At 42.9% G+C, this 15,187-nt stretch overlaps 1 protein-coding gene across 10 annotated transcripts in view; it reads left to right on the forward strand.

Moving 5' to 3' along the window:
• Positions 1–15,187, forward strand: part of Hectd4 (HECT domain E3 ubiquitin protein ligase 4) — a 149,065-nt gene that overhangs the window by 12,015 nt on the left and 121,863 nt on the right. The gene's annotated exons all lie outside the window — the stretch shown is intronic.

Genomic DNA, 15,187 nt, shown 5'->3' on the forward strand with positions numbered 1-15,187 from the left:
AGAGTTAAATAACTACATACTGATTTGATTGTGTCTTCAATAGAAATAATATTGTTTATTATTTTTACTGTAGACATACGAGGCAAAAAAATAATTTATTCCTACAGGCTGAACTTCAGGAATTTTTACAAAGAGATCTCTTATATAGTCTAATATTTTCTTTTCTCTCCATTGTCTTATTTATTTTTCTGTGTTGGTCTATCAGGTCATGCAAGATATTTAATTACTAAGAAGTGCTTCTAAGGGGAATGTCATTCTTGGGATGATGCCTCAGGCACACAGTTTACAGTGTATTAATTCTCTGATGATAGAAAAATGTTTAAATGTTAAAAATTCTTCCACGTGTTTACATATTCACTGGGTTGTCTAGAGATGCCGAAGGGATGCCACTGTGGCCTCTTGGTCATGGTCATCCTTACTTAAAGTAGAAGCTGCACATTCCTCATCTCTCCTCCCCCCCACCCCCCATCTTTTTAGGCAGGGTTTCATTATGTAGCCCAGGCTTGCTCAAAACTCTGCTGTGTAGTAGAAGCTACCCTTGAATTCCTGACCTGACTGCAACACTTCCCCAGTTGCTGGGATCACAGGCATGAGCCTCCATGATGAGTTTATGTGGAACTGGGAATGGACACCTAGACTTCTGTGTGCTAGGCAAGCACTCTACTGACTGAACCACCCCTTAGCCTCACTCTGCTAGTGTTCAAACACAAGTGACTCCTTACATTTTTTTGCCCATTTGATGCCCAGAGGGCTTATTCAGTGAAGATGATTGTGATACAAGTCTGTGGGCATGAAACTGATCCCTGGGACCCATGTAAAGGTGGACAGAGAAGCAACTCTATAGACTTTTCTTTACACACAGAGATCAATAAAAAATAATATACAAATTTACCTTTATGTAGAAGTGTACACACAGTGGGCTAGAGAGAGGACACAGTGATTAAGAACATGTACTGCTCTTACAGAGCACTCAAATTCTGTAATCAGTACGCGTGTGAGGTAGCTAACAGCTGCCTGTACTTTCAGCTCCAGAGATTCATCTCTCCTCTAAGTGTACCTTTATACTTATGCACACACCCATACACAGGCACACACATATACACCTAATTAAAAATAAAATAAATTGTTCTGGCTTTTGTTTTCCTCTTGACAAATGCTAGGGTCATCTGGGAAGAGGAATCTCGGTTGAGAAAATAGCTTGCCTATAGGACATTTTCTTGATTAATGTGAGAGGGCCCAGCTCATTGTGTGAAGTGCTACCTCTAGGCAGGTGGTTTTGGGTTGTATAAGAAAGCAGCCTGGGGACTGGAGAGATGGCTCAGTGGTTAAGAACACTGACTGTTCCTTCAGAGGTCCTGAGTTCAATTCCCAGCAACCACATGGTGACTCCATCTGTAATGGGATTTGATGGTTTGGTGCCCTCTTCTGGTGTGTCGGAAGACACACAGTGTGTATGTGTATGTGTTTTTTTTTTTTTTTTTTTTTAAAGAGCAAACAGAGTAGCTGGAGGTTGGAAAGTACTGACTGTTCTTCCAGAGGACCTGGGTTTGATTCCTAGCACCCACACAGAAGCTACAACCATTTGTAACTTTTTTTTTTTTTTTTTTTTTTTTTTTTTTGGTTATAGAGTTTCTCTGTATAGCCCTGACTGTCCTGAAACTCACTATAGACCAGGCTGGCCTCAAACTCAGAAATCTGCCTGCCTCTGCCTCCCAAGTGCTGGGATTAAAGGTGAGCATTCCCATGGCTGGCATAATAACTCCTTTTAAAAAAAGGACATATAATACATATATGTTTTGATTCTTATTAATAATTCATAGCATTTAGTATGCTTGGCTTAGCAAGATTCACAGCTGCTCGCTTTATCCATGAATATTGTGCATATCATATGATGGGGATTTTTTAAAAAATATTTTATATTATACACATACACACACACACACACACACACACACACTGTAAGTGTCTTCGGATACAACAGAGGTGGGCATCAGATCCCATTTTAGGTAGTTGTGAGCTACCATGTGGGTGCTGGGAATTAAACTCAGGACCTCTGGAAGAGCAGCCAGTGCTCCTAAGGGCTGAGCCGTCTCTCCAGCCCATAACAGGACTTGCATGTTACTTTCTTGAGTAAGAGGGGAAAAGATTGAGTGAGAGTCACTGGGCTTTTGTCAGTTTCCAGTCAGTCAGCGTTTGGAAAACAGACAGCTACAGCATGAGATAGCTGTAGTACAGCTGAGGCTCATTTCTGTTTGGAAGCAGTGTCCTGTCAGTTGTGATGCCCCTTTTAGTTCTAGCAGCCCTTAGATATTCTTTGGGACTGAAGTGGTTCTGTCCTTGTACTTTAGTCAAATCAAATTGTAAGTGAGTTTATCTCTGACAATAAATATAAACCGTGGTGGTTGTTATCAGACAGTGGTGCTAGCCAGTTGGAGGGATCACATAGGGTGGAGATGTTAGTGACTGAGCCAGGTGGCCTTATAACCAGTTCCTCCAGACTTTGTGTTTATACTCCAGGAGTCACGGTGCAGTGCCTTTTGTTTACTATGTCACATCTTGATCAGTTTAATAAACAATGTATTGGTGGCAGGAATGTGCCTTGGTCAGTAGGACACTTGCCTTATGTGCATAAGGCCCTGGAGTCCGTCACCAGCTCCTCATAAACTGAGTGTGGTAGACCAGGCCAGCACTTGGGAAGGTGATGACCAGGGACTCAAGATGACCTTTACTATGTATAATATTGGAGATCAGACTCGGCTACATATGACACTGTCTCAAAACAGCAACAAAAAAGATCTGAATGTTAAGAAACCTGAAAGAATTACATTTTTACATTACATCTATGTGGTAGCATTAGAATGTGACCAGATAAATCTGCCCATGTAGTAGCATGTTTCTTAAGTTATCAGGAGCTGGGTGGTGAGGTGCACATCTTTAATTCTAGCACTCAGGAGGCAGAGGCAGGGAGACCTCTATGAGTTCAAGGCCAGCCTAGTCTATAGAGTGAGTTTCAGGACAGATAGGGATACACAGAGAAACCCTGCCTCTAAAAAACAAAACGAAACAAAAACAAAAATAAAAACAAGTAGGCTAACTTCTTTCATGAAATATGGACAAATATTTGATCTCCGTGTTCACTATTCATCTTTTTTGTTTTGTTTTTGTTTTTTGTTTTCCCAAGACAGGGCTTCCATTAAAGGCTTGCACCACCACGCCCGGCCATCTTTTTTATTTAAACAAAATTTAATTACAAAGTGCCAAGTTTCTTCCTTCTTTCTTTCCTTCCTTCCTTCCTTTTTCTCAGAGACAGAATTTCTTTGTGTAGCCTTGGCTATTCTATCTCTGTAGACCAGGCTGGCTTAGAACTCACAGAGATTTGCCTGCCTCTGCCTTCCCAGTTGAGATTAAAGTTGTGTGCCACTACTGCCTGGCTTTCTTTCATTTTTGATGTATTTTTGTTTATGGGTATGTGTGTCTGTGCATGAGTATATGCATGTGACTGCTGATGCTCACAGAGGCCAAAAACTCCTCTGGAGCTTGAGGTGGTTATAAGCCAGCCACCCAAAGAACCAATCCAGGTCCTTTGTAAGAACAGTCAGTGCTCTTAACTGCTGAGCTATTTCTTCAGCCCCAGCTTCAGTTCCTCCCTCCCTCCCTCCCTCCCTCCCTCCCTCCCTCCCTCCCTCTCTCTCTCCTTCCCTCCCTCTGTATTTTAAAAAGATTTATTTATTTATTTTTATTTTTTATTTTTTATTTTTGTTTTTCGAGACAGAGTTTCTCTGTATAGCCCTGGGTGTCCTGGAACTCACTCTGTAGACCAAGCTGGCCTCGAACTCAGAAATCTGCCTGCCTCTGCCTCCCCAGTGCTGGGATTAAAGGCATGCGCCATCACATCCGGCTCAAGATTTATTTATTTTATGTATGTGAGTATATTGTAGCTGTCTTCAGACACACCAGAAGAGGTCATCTGATCCTGTTAGAGATGGTTGTGAGCCACCATGTGGTTGCTAGGAATTGAACTCAGGACCTCTGGAAGAGCAGCCAGTGCTCTTAACCAACCACTGAGCCATCTCTTCAGCCTAGATTATTTTATTTCAACAAATATTTTGTATTTTATATCAAAAGAGAGACCTGGCTGGGCATGGTGGCGCACGCCTTTAATCCCAGCACTCGGGAGGCAGAGGCAGGCAGATTTCTGAGTTTGAGGCCAGCCTGGTCTACAAAGTGAGTTCCAGGACAGCCAGGGCTATGCAGAGAAACCCTGTCTCAAAAAACAAAAAAACAAAGAGAGAGAGAGAGAGAGAGAGAGAGAGAGAGAGAGAGAGAGAGAGAGAGAGAGAGAGACACAGACAGACCCGGGTCAGTGCTCTTAACCGCTGAGCCATCTCTCTAGCCCTGCTTCAGTTTGTTTCTTTCCTTCCTTCCTTCCTTCCTTCCTTCCTTCCTTCCTTCCTTCCTTCCTTCTGTTTTTCGGGACAGGGTTTCTCTTTGTAGCCCTGTCCTGGAACTCACTCTGTAGACCAGGCTGGCCTCGAACTCAGAAATCTGCCTGCCTCTGCCTCCCAAGTGCGCCACCATGCCCGGCATGAAACCCACTTGTATCTATCTAGAAACTAGTAGCAGTTAATAGATCTAGAGTTTCATGAAATGGTTTTTGGTGTATCTGCTTAAGTAGTTTTCTTTTCTGAGCCACTCATTTGGTTTTTCATCATTAAAGATTATTTAAATTGTTTAGCTAGAAAGCTTTCCATGCTGTGGTGAGTCATGTTATGGAGACAGCAGGAGGAAGCCATCTGTGCCCGTCTCCTTATCTGTGTTCCAGCAGGCAGCAGACACGAGCCTTACTACTACACCCTCCAAGTTTGGAGAGCCTGATAGTGTTCAGCCACACTTCTGACCGGTTGGTTAGCTAGCCCTGGAGCCCTCTCCCTTCCCGCATCTTGTTACTTTAGAAACAGGAGATTTGAATTCTTTCTGAAACGGATAAGGCAGTTTGGAAAGGACAGCAAGGACTGGCTCTCTGATGCTCCTACATGGACAGCCAGGTGCCTGCCTCATATTTACTATCAGACTCATTCCTTTAGCTGTAAGATGGATCTTTTTTTTTACTCTGGCTTGAGAGATGCTTGCACAAAGGAGGAGATGCTAGTGCCATCCCAGTGAAGTGGGCTCCATCCTTTGGTAGAACTCCTGTTTTAAAGTGAGGCATGCTGGTTCTCAAAAGATTAGAAGTCTGAACCGGAGACTAACCTGGCCTGTGAGTGAGACCTGTCTCAAATAAAAAACAAACTCTTGTAGTTTACGTATCCATATCAAAGAAAATAAGCCAAATGGGTCCCTCTTTCTGTAGACCAGGAAACAAGGTATCCAGTGACCCAGCAACTGCCATTTCTACTCTCCTGGATTTCTAATATGAAAGATAGCACTCTTCCTTATTTACCAAACTAGTGATGTTAACCAGAACTGACCAGCCTTTTCCTAAGAGACCTAATAATCTGGTGACATAGGACAGTCTGCTGCAAAGGCCTAGGGGATCAACGTCAAGGTCAGAGCAGCCTGGGTGTGCATAGTGGGCATTGGGAGTGTGTCCTGATGGAGCCTTAGACTTTTACATTTTTTTTTATCAGATTTTTTCTTGTGATGAAATAGTCTTACTCACTTAAGGACCCTGTTGAGGTCTTAGATTGTTTGAAGACTCAAAGAACGAACTAATCTAAGAATTCTAATGTGTAAAGCTTGTAAGGACTTAATAGAGTTCATGTAGTTACTGTTTCACCACATGGGCTCCTGGGTAGCATTAGCACACCGAGAAAAAAAAAAACAAAATAGATGCCTAGAACCTGGCAGAAGCAAATCCCTAAGTCTGCATTTGACCAGTGTAGATGAGAGACAGAGAGTGCAACAGCTGTGCTGTAGAACTCAGCAAAGCCAAAGCCAGAGGAACTACATGAAGTAACGTTTTCCATTTTCTCTGTTTGTTTGTTTATTATTTTGTGTGTGTGTGTGTGTGTGTGTGTGTGTGTGTGTGTGTGTAAATGCATGCCATGAGTATGGAGGTCAGAGGACAACTTTCATGGGTCAGTTTTCTTCTGCCATGTAGGTCCCCGGGGTTAAGATTTAGATCATCAGGCCTGGCTGGCATGGAGTGCCTCTACCTGCCCAAGCTATCTCATGATGCAGTGTTCTTTTAGTAGCAATTCTGAAGTAGTGTTCTTTTAGTAGTAATTCTTTTTTTTTTTTTTTTTTTTTTTTTTTTTTTTTTTTTTTTTGGTTTTTCGAGACAGGGTTTCTCTGTATAGCCCTGGCTGTCCTGGAACTCACTCTGTAGACCAGGCTGGCCTTGAACTCAGAAATCCGCCTGCCTCTGCCTCCCGAGTGCTGGGATTAAAGGCGTGCGCCACCACGCCCGGCTTTAGTAGTAATTCTACAGACATTCTTTCTGGTTTCATTGTTTGGGTATACTATAAAGATAATCATATTATTTTAAGCTTTTAATTTTTTTTTTCTTGATTTGTGACAAGGTCTCTGGGCCTGGCCTTGAACTCAGAGACTTGCTTCCCTCTGCCTCCCAGTGCTAGGCTTAAATGGTATGCATGTTTTGAATTCTAAGAAGACATTTTATACAAAAATAAGAACTACTATGTTCTTACTACCAGTAACCTTTCCAAAAATATAATGTTTTAGAAATATAAAATTGTTGAAGGTATTTCTGATGTTCCTTGTTTCATTTCTGGAATTAAGCAGAAAGTAACAATTCAGTGTTCTCCTTTGCATCAACTCTTGCCAGAAATAAAACCCTTCCACACCTGCTCACCGTTCTCACTCCACCACATCCAGGAGCTATTTCTAGGAAAAGGTTGAAATGAAGAATAATGCATTTCCTGCTGTCTGCCATATTTGTACCATCATAGTGACACTTGGGCCAATTTCTTTTGCCATCTGTTCTCAGCATGGCTAAGTTGAGACTCATAAATCAATAAGCACAGCAAATCTGTGTGTTTTCCTCTGACCTCGTCCATAACATACCCTATTCACATTATGTCATAGTCTAATGATTTTCCTATGATAATGTGCATTCCTATTAAAGGGAATTTGTGTTTATTGTCTACATGAAAATGAGATTAAAAGTCAGCCATAATTTCTCCATTGCGGACTTTATTTATTTTGTTTTTTTGAGATAGGGTTTCTTTGTATAGTCCTGGCTATCCTAAAAATAGTTCTGTAGACCAGGCTGACCTGAACTTATAGAAATCCACCTGTCTTTGCCTCCCAAGTGTTGGGATTAAAGGTGTGTGCCACATTATCAAGCTATTGTTGACATTTTTGATGCTCTTTTTCTCTCCTTCATACACACACACACATTCTATCTATCTATCTATCTATCTATCTATCTATCTATCTATCTATAGAGAGAGAGGACCTGGGTTCAATTTCCAGAACCCACATGGGAGCTTAGATCTCCCATATGGAGTGTGTAACTCCAGTTCTAGGGGATCTGACACCCTCACACAAATGCAGGCAAAACACCAATGCACATAAAATAAAAGTAAAACATTAAAAAATCCTTTGTGTATGTGTGTTTGTATCCATGTTCATGTGTGTGTCATGCACAAAGGTCAGAGGGCAGTGTCAGCTGTTGGTCCCCACCTTCCACCTTGTTTGAGACAGATTCTTTCATTTCCTGTGTCCACCAGGCTAGCTGGCCCACAAGTTCTACACACACATATATATACATATATAAACATATATATACATACATACATATATATATACATACACACACATATATAATATATACAATCTATGTGCACATTTTTAATAGAAACAGGATTTTGCTCTACATACTCACAAGTCTAAGTTTCGTCTACACTTCTGTTGGACATATCAGGTGTATCAGAGAGGCATATTAAAGTCTGCTTGGTGAGGTGTGTTTCTCTCATTCATAAAATTGGTCAGTGCTTTATTGTGCCTCTAAACTTACTTATCCAAATAGAGATACTGTGGTCACCCCATGAAGTGCAGGGCTACTTAATATGTGTCCCTTCATAGAATATCTCTTGAGTTAAACAATTTGATTTGTTCCAATCTTTTTTTTTCCTGTGTTGTAGTGATCTGACTAAATATAAAATTTATTATTTTTTCTAAAGATTCACTTACTTTTATGTGTTGTGCCTACACGTATGTCTGTGGGGGCTAGGAGAGCATATCAGATCCCCTGGAACAGGAGTTACAGACAGTGGTGAGCTGCTATATTGGTTCTGGGAATTGAACCTAGGTCCTTTGAAAGAGCAGGCCATGCTCTTGCCTTCTGAGAAATTCATCTTGTCTCAGTGTTTATTTCATGGCCTACCATCTCTGGATAAACTAAGAAGAGAGCTGTTTCTGCTGGTGTAGCTCAAACAGCATTCTATGTATTGTCCTATCACACGTCACTCATAAATGGAAGTGTTTATAGGTTCATCTGGCAAGCAGTTGGCACGAGAGTAGGCACAGCTTGGGACAGCATACTGTCCTTATGCTGTAAGTCAGCAGTTGTCACCGCCTGCCACAGGCTCTGCTTTGAACATCACTGCTTTAGGGACTGGAGTGTGATATCTTTCTTCTCCATCCATTGGAGGTAAGGGAGCTTGTGAAGCAGAGATGTGCACTCAAGCGTCCAGAGTGCTTCCTGCACACTGATGGTCAGCAGGAGGGACAGCGTGCAAGCTGCTTCTGAAGTTTTCTCACCTTATTCCCCATTTCAGTCTCTTGGTTTTCTCATCTGTTTCTTTATTTTTAATTTAATTAATTAGGTTGTTTTGTTTTGAGACAGACTCTCTTTATACAGCCTTGGTTATCCTAGATCACTAGGTAGGTCAGGCTGGTCTCAAACTTACCTAGCTCTCTGCCTCACGACTGCTGCTCAGGCTAGCCTGAATTTCTTGCTCCTCTCCTTCCTCAGCCTCCTAAGTGTTGGGATCACATGGCCAGCTCAGAAATGTATATCTTCTATAGTAAACATGTATTTGTGGAAAAAGAAAGTAAATATGTAGTAACAATTCAATATTAGAGCCCTTGTAATACATAAATGGATATTTTATATAGCAAGTACATGTGTTTATGGGAAAATAAACCTACAGCCTGAACAGTGGAGGCCCACCAAGACTGCAAGCTGCAGTCAGTATGCTAAAGTGGGGTCACAGCAGTTTGTTTGGCATTGCAGTGGTGTCTCTGTCTGTCTGTCTGTCTGTCTCTCTCTCTCTGTGTCTCTCTCCTCTCTCTCTCTCTCCTCTCCCTCCTCTTTCCTCCTCCTCCTCCTCCTCCTCCTCCTCCTCCTCCTCCTCCTCCTCCTCCTCCTCCTCTTCTCTCTCTCTCTCTCTCTCTCTCTCTCTCTCTCTCTCTCTTTCTCTCTCTCTCTCTCTCTCTGGCTAAGACCATGTGAAAACAAATCAGATTGTGGCTGCAGAAGGGCACTGTGAGTCAAGTGTGAGGACCTGAGTTTGGCTCCCCAGCAGTAATATTAAGAAGGCAGGCACAGTGGCATGTGTTTGCAGTCCCAGCACTGGGCAGGAGAGTCTCTGGAGCTGCTGTCAGTCAGTGTAGCCAGTTGAAGAGCTGTAGGTAGTTCATTGATATGTTTAACAAATGCAGGTCCTAAAGGGTGAGTTTGGGATGGTCAAGGAATTGGACCTCTGACCTGAACATACACATGTGCAAACACACAAACACATTTGTGCATCACACATACAACACATGTATGTATGCACAGTGAGGACAGTCAGGTAGGGCAGCCACTCAACACACATGTATTCATTTGCCCACCTCTGAGTTCAGATTGGTGAGGAGAAGACTCAAAGCAGTCACAGGAAGTGTAGGAGCCTCAGTCTTTGCTTCATGTATTGTTGCTGGTCTTCTTGAGATAAGGTTTCTCTGTGTAGCCCTGGCAGTCCTGGAACTAGCTCTGTAGACCAGGCTGACCTTGAACTCAGAAATCCTCCTGCTTCTGTCTCCCAAATGCTGAGATTAAAAGCATGCACCACCACTACCAGGACTGCTTTCTGTTTTAAAGTGATCCATTCTTTGTGGAAACCCAAATAGCTTCAACCCCTAGACTCTTATATTTGTTTATTTTCCTGTTGAAGAATACCTGTCTTGTGCTTAAACAGCAACAATGGCCATTTCATTTGAGGTTAGGTTTCATTCTAAATAAAGGTTGGGTGGCAGTTGAGGGTGGGAGATGTCTCAAGTTGTATCTGGATGAGACCTAGTATGATGTGACAGACATCTGTCACAGAGCCTCTGGAAAAAGCCTAGGGGGTATGGCCTTCAAACTAGTTTCCTGGGTGCTGATTAGGAAGCCTGAGTAGGAAATGTGAGGGGTGATTCAGAATCTGGGACAGCCATCAGTGTGATCTACAGCAGCACTTTCCTTCTTCTTCCCCTGATGTGTGGTTCTCCAGGTGAAGGCCTACAGTGAGTGGAGCCTTAGTACAGCTTTGGGTTCTAGTCAGTGTGAATATTGTTCTCCTGCCCCATTACTAAGCTTGCTATGAACACCCTTTTTGTGGGGCTGGAGAGATGGCCCAGCAGTTAAGAGCACTGGCTGCTCTTCCAGAGGACCTGGGTTCAATTCCCAGCACCCACATGGCAGCTTAGCTCTCCCGTATGGAGTCTGTAACTCCAGTTCTAGGGGATCTGACCCTCACACAGATGCAGGCACAACACCCATGCACATAAAATAAAAGTAAAACATTAAAAATCCTTTGTGTATGTGTGTTTGTATCCATGTTCATGTGTGTGTCATGCACAAAGGTCAGAGGGCAGTGTCAGCTGTTGGTCCTCACCTTCCACCTTGTTTGAGACAGACTCTTTCATTTCCTGTGTCCACCAGGCTAGCTGGCCCACAAGTCTGGGGATGTTCTCGTTTCTGCTTCTTATCTCACAGTAGGAGTGCTGAGTTTACAGGACTTCACACCCACATCCACCTTCACCTGCATTCTAGGGTCTGAACTCAGCACCCCATGCTTGGATACAAGCACATTACACACTGAGTCATCTCCCCACTCATCTCTTCCTCCTCTTCCTCCTCTGCCTCCTCCCCCTCCCTCTCTGTCCCACTCCCCTTCTTTTTCTTCTTTTAATTTGAGACAGAGCCTTGCTGTGTAATTCTGGCTATTCTGATACTCTATATACGGCCCAGGCTGACCTCGAACTTGTGGCAGTTCTCTGCTTCTGCCATCATAGAGCTGGAATTACAAGTGTACCACTGTGTCTAGTTTTCTTAGGAACTCTTGAGCCTTGCTCCCAAGAGCAGGAAGGACTGCTGTTTGTGTTCTGATCTTTAGAACAGCATACTAAAGTCTTCCATGGTGCCAGCAAGATGGTTCAGCAGATAAAGGCAACTGAGATCAGTCCTTAGGACCTGCATGGTAGAGATAAAGAATCCATTCCTGCAAGTTGTCCTCTGACCACATAAATATCTCCACATGGACTTTCCCACATAAATACATAAACTTAGTATGGTTTCTTTTTAGTAAAAAATGTGTATGAACTTTGTCTGTGTGTATGTCTGTACATCACATGCATTCCTGATGCCCACACAGGTCAGAAGAGTGCACCAAATTCCTGAGCCACTGTGTGGGTGCTGGAAACAAAACCTGGTCCTTTGCAAGCACAAGAGCTCTCCATTACTGAGCCAACTTGGCAGCTCTTCCTTAATTAATTTATTTATTTATATTTTTAAAAGATTTGTTTATTTTATATATGCAAGTTCACTGTTGCTCTCTTCAGACACACCAGAAGAGGTTATTGGATCTCATTACAGATGGTTGTGAGCCACCATGTGGTTGCTGGGATTTGAACTCAGGACCTTCAGAAGGGCAGTCCATCCTCTTAACTGCTGAGCCATCTCTCTAGCCCAAGATAGGTTTTTATATTATGCAGCCTTTGCTGGCATGGAACTTGCCATGTAGACCTGGCTTGCCTTGAACTCACATAGATCTGCCACCTTAGTGCTGGGATGATAGGTGTGCCCCACCTACCTGGCTGAATATTTGTATGCATTTAGCCTGTATCATTTCTAGACAAATAGTTTGTAACTCAGAAGTGAAGTTGAAAGCAGCATTAAGAAGATACATTTTGTCTGGGGTGGTGGTGACTGAGAGGGTAAGTCTCTCTCTCTCTCTCTCTCTAACACACACACTCATACTCAGCACATTTAAAGAAGATGTCAGGCTGCATGGTTGAAGTTTAGGAGTGCTTCTGCCTGCTCTTGCAGGGGACCCCTATTTGGTCCCTAGCACCCTCATGGCTTCGAGTCTGCATAACTCCAGTTCCAGGGAATCTGATGCCCTTCCCTTGCTTCTGTAGGTACCCCTCTCAGGTGGGGCACAGACATGTGACTCAGCAGTTAAAAGCACTTGCTGCTCTTGCAGAGGACTTGGATTTGATTCCTATTACTTACATAATAGGGAATAACTGGCTGTACCTCTAGTTTCATAGGGTCTGATGCCCTCTTCTTTCCTCCAGACTCACCAGGCATGCACATGTTATACATATTTTATATGCAGTTAGAACACCTATACACATAACAAAATTGCAATATGTAGATCTTTGGGTCTGGAGAGGTGATTCAGTGGTTAAGAGCACTTACAGCTCTTGCAGAAGACAAGGTTTGGTCCACAGCTATCTATAACTCCAGTTCCAGGGGGCCTGATATCTTCTGGCCTCTGTGAGCACAGCATGTATATGGTTTACAGACAAATGTGCAGACAAACACACAAAATACAAATAAATAAATTCTTTTTAAAAAGAGACATTTTTGTGTATTTTACTCCTACTAACTTATGAAACTTAAAAACCTTAAATTATTCCATTGTTTTTTATCACAGATGTGCATGTCTGCACATGTGGAGGTTAAAGGACAACTTTTGAGAGTCCTCTCCTTTCACATTGGGCTTTGGGGATCAAACTCAGGTCGTCAGCCTTGGTGGCAGGCGCTTTTATCTACCGAGTCATGTTGTTGGCCTGTAACTGATAAAGCTTTTAGAAACATGAAATTATGCTTTCCAAATAAGACCATAGAAGTTGATTCTTTCTCTGATCACAGATAGGACAGGGCCAGTAGTTGAGCAGATACTGACAGCGAAGGTACAGGTCATAAGCCAGTGTGCGCTTTCCAATGTTCAAAGGAGAATGTCTGCCCTTGGCTGGTAGTACTAGAATTTTGTGTAAGCAATGTTTGATGAGTCAATTTCACAAGAAGTTTCTGGATTTTCCTTAGTTTTGCAAAGATGGGAATTGAAGAAGACCCAAGGAATATAAATTGTGTTCTTTTGTTTTGTTTTTGTTTGTTTTTTCCTGAGACAGGGTTTCTTTGTGTAGCCCTGACTGTCCTGGAACTCACTCTGTAGACCAGGCTGGCCTCGAACTCAGAAATCTGCCTGCCTCTGCCTCCCGAGTGCTGGGATTAAAGGCATGTGCCACCGCGCCCGGGTCATAAATTGTGTTCTTTTGGTGGCTTCTGGAGTGTTTTGCTCATGCCCTGTCTAAGCACTAAGTCTCAGCTAGGAAAGGTACATTTAATTTTAGCTAGTCGGTAAGTTTTTCTGCACATTTGTTCTTTGCAGTCTGAAGTGACAGATAGATGTGATCTCTAACGTGAAGTCTTCCAATTGAGAAGCACTAGCCAGTGAAGCAATAAGTTTCAGGCAGTTTTCATTCAGCACAGCTGCAGTAGACATGGAGAAAGGCGTACACCCATGGCGGGAAGCAGCCAGTGCTTCTCCTGTTTCTTAGAGGTCCTTAGTGGGGTCGTCAGGGATCTTGACTGAGTCATGCTCTTGCCTAGCACAGCCCAGCAGTCAGCACACATGGGTGTAGATGCACTCAGTGTCCCTGAATTGATAATTAGCTGTGCGCGGTATTCATTCTGGGCCCCTTGTTCAAGTTAGAGCCTGACTGTGGACACTGGGGCAAGTGCGGGGCTAGAGTGCCTTTGGAAGGGCGCCTACCTGTGTCCAGTGCTCTTCTCTTATTCTGTTCTGGTTGAGGGGGAAATGTGTCTGCTGCAGGATAGCACTGCTAGTCCTCTGCTCATTCAGTACCTGTCAGATACTGGCACCCAATAGTGCCAGGTTCTCTGGTGCTTAGAGATGCATTAAGGTGGACTAAAATATAAGATATAATGACGGAATGTCAGGTGATTTTTGAATGCTCTTTTGCAGTGATATTATCAGGTGCTATTGAGTGCTTGATTGCCTTGTGCCAGGTGCTCTGCGTTAGGATTTAGAAACATTGCAAACAGCTCTTTCAGTGCTAGAGAGAAAGGCGAACGAATCTGGGACAGCGCTCTTGAGGACCTTATAATCTGTCCAAATCCTCCCGGTAGCTAACAGTTCTCTCATGTTCAGCATGTCGTTAGTATGTCTGCTGGGTGAGAGTCTTGAGGAGTGAAAACTTTCACTAAGGTGTTGTGTATCTCTTGTGGGGAAGCTGTCTCATCATGTTTCATGTGGGATGGCAGCAGCTACTTTTCTTAAAGGCACCACTCTCTCAGGTGGTCACTACACACCAGATTTTTCAACCTCAACACTGTTGATATTTGGGCCATATAATTCTTGGCTGTAGAGCTGGCCTGTACATTATGAAGTTTACTAAGTTGATGGTCTCTGTTACCTACCTCTGTACTTGATAACCAGAAATGACTTTTCTAGGCCTGGCCTGCTGTCTTCCTATTGGCAGTCTCCCTTACTACTCCTTTCTTCTGTAGGCTCTACTGTTCTTTCAGACAGCAGGTGGCCCCTTGTAGAGAGAGTGAGCGATCACAGCAATACCCCAGGCCTGGCTTATGCATCAGCTTTTGGGTACTTTATATCTTATGATGGGTATAGTCTCATTATATGGGGTATGTCTCTAGGGAAACCATTGAATTCTTCTCAGCAGTGAACTTGGTGACCACATTTTGTTTTCCAGGCTGGGATAATAGCTACTGCAGGCTACAGTGGCTTTTTTTACTATCATATATCACAGAAAGTGTGAATATGGCATATGTGCATATGCATGCATATATGTATATGCCATATATACCCTCTTCATGGCATATATATATATATATATATATATATTTGTGTATATATATTTGTATTATGTGTGCATGGTATCGTGTGTGTGTGTGTGTGTGTGTGTTTGATTTCCTTTTGAAAAAAAT

The sequence above is a fragment of the Mus musculus genome, chromosome 5 (genome assembly GCF_000001635.26).
Source record: "Mus musculus strain C57BL/6J chromosome 5, GRCm38.p6 C57BL/6J".
Classification (NCBI taxonomy): Eukaryota; Metazoa; Chordata; class Mammalia; order Rodentia; family Muridae; genus Mus; species Mus musculus.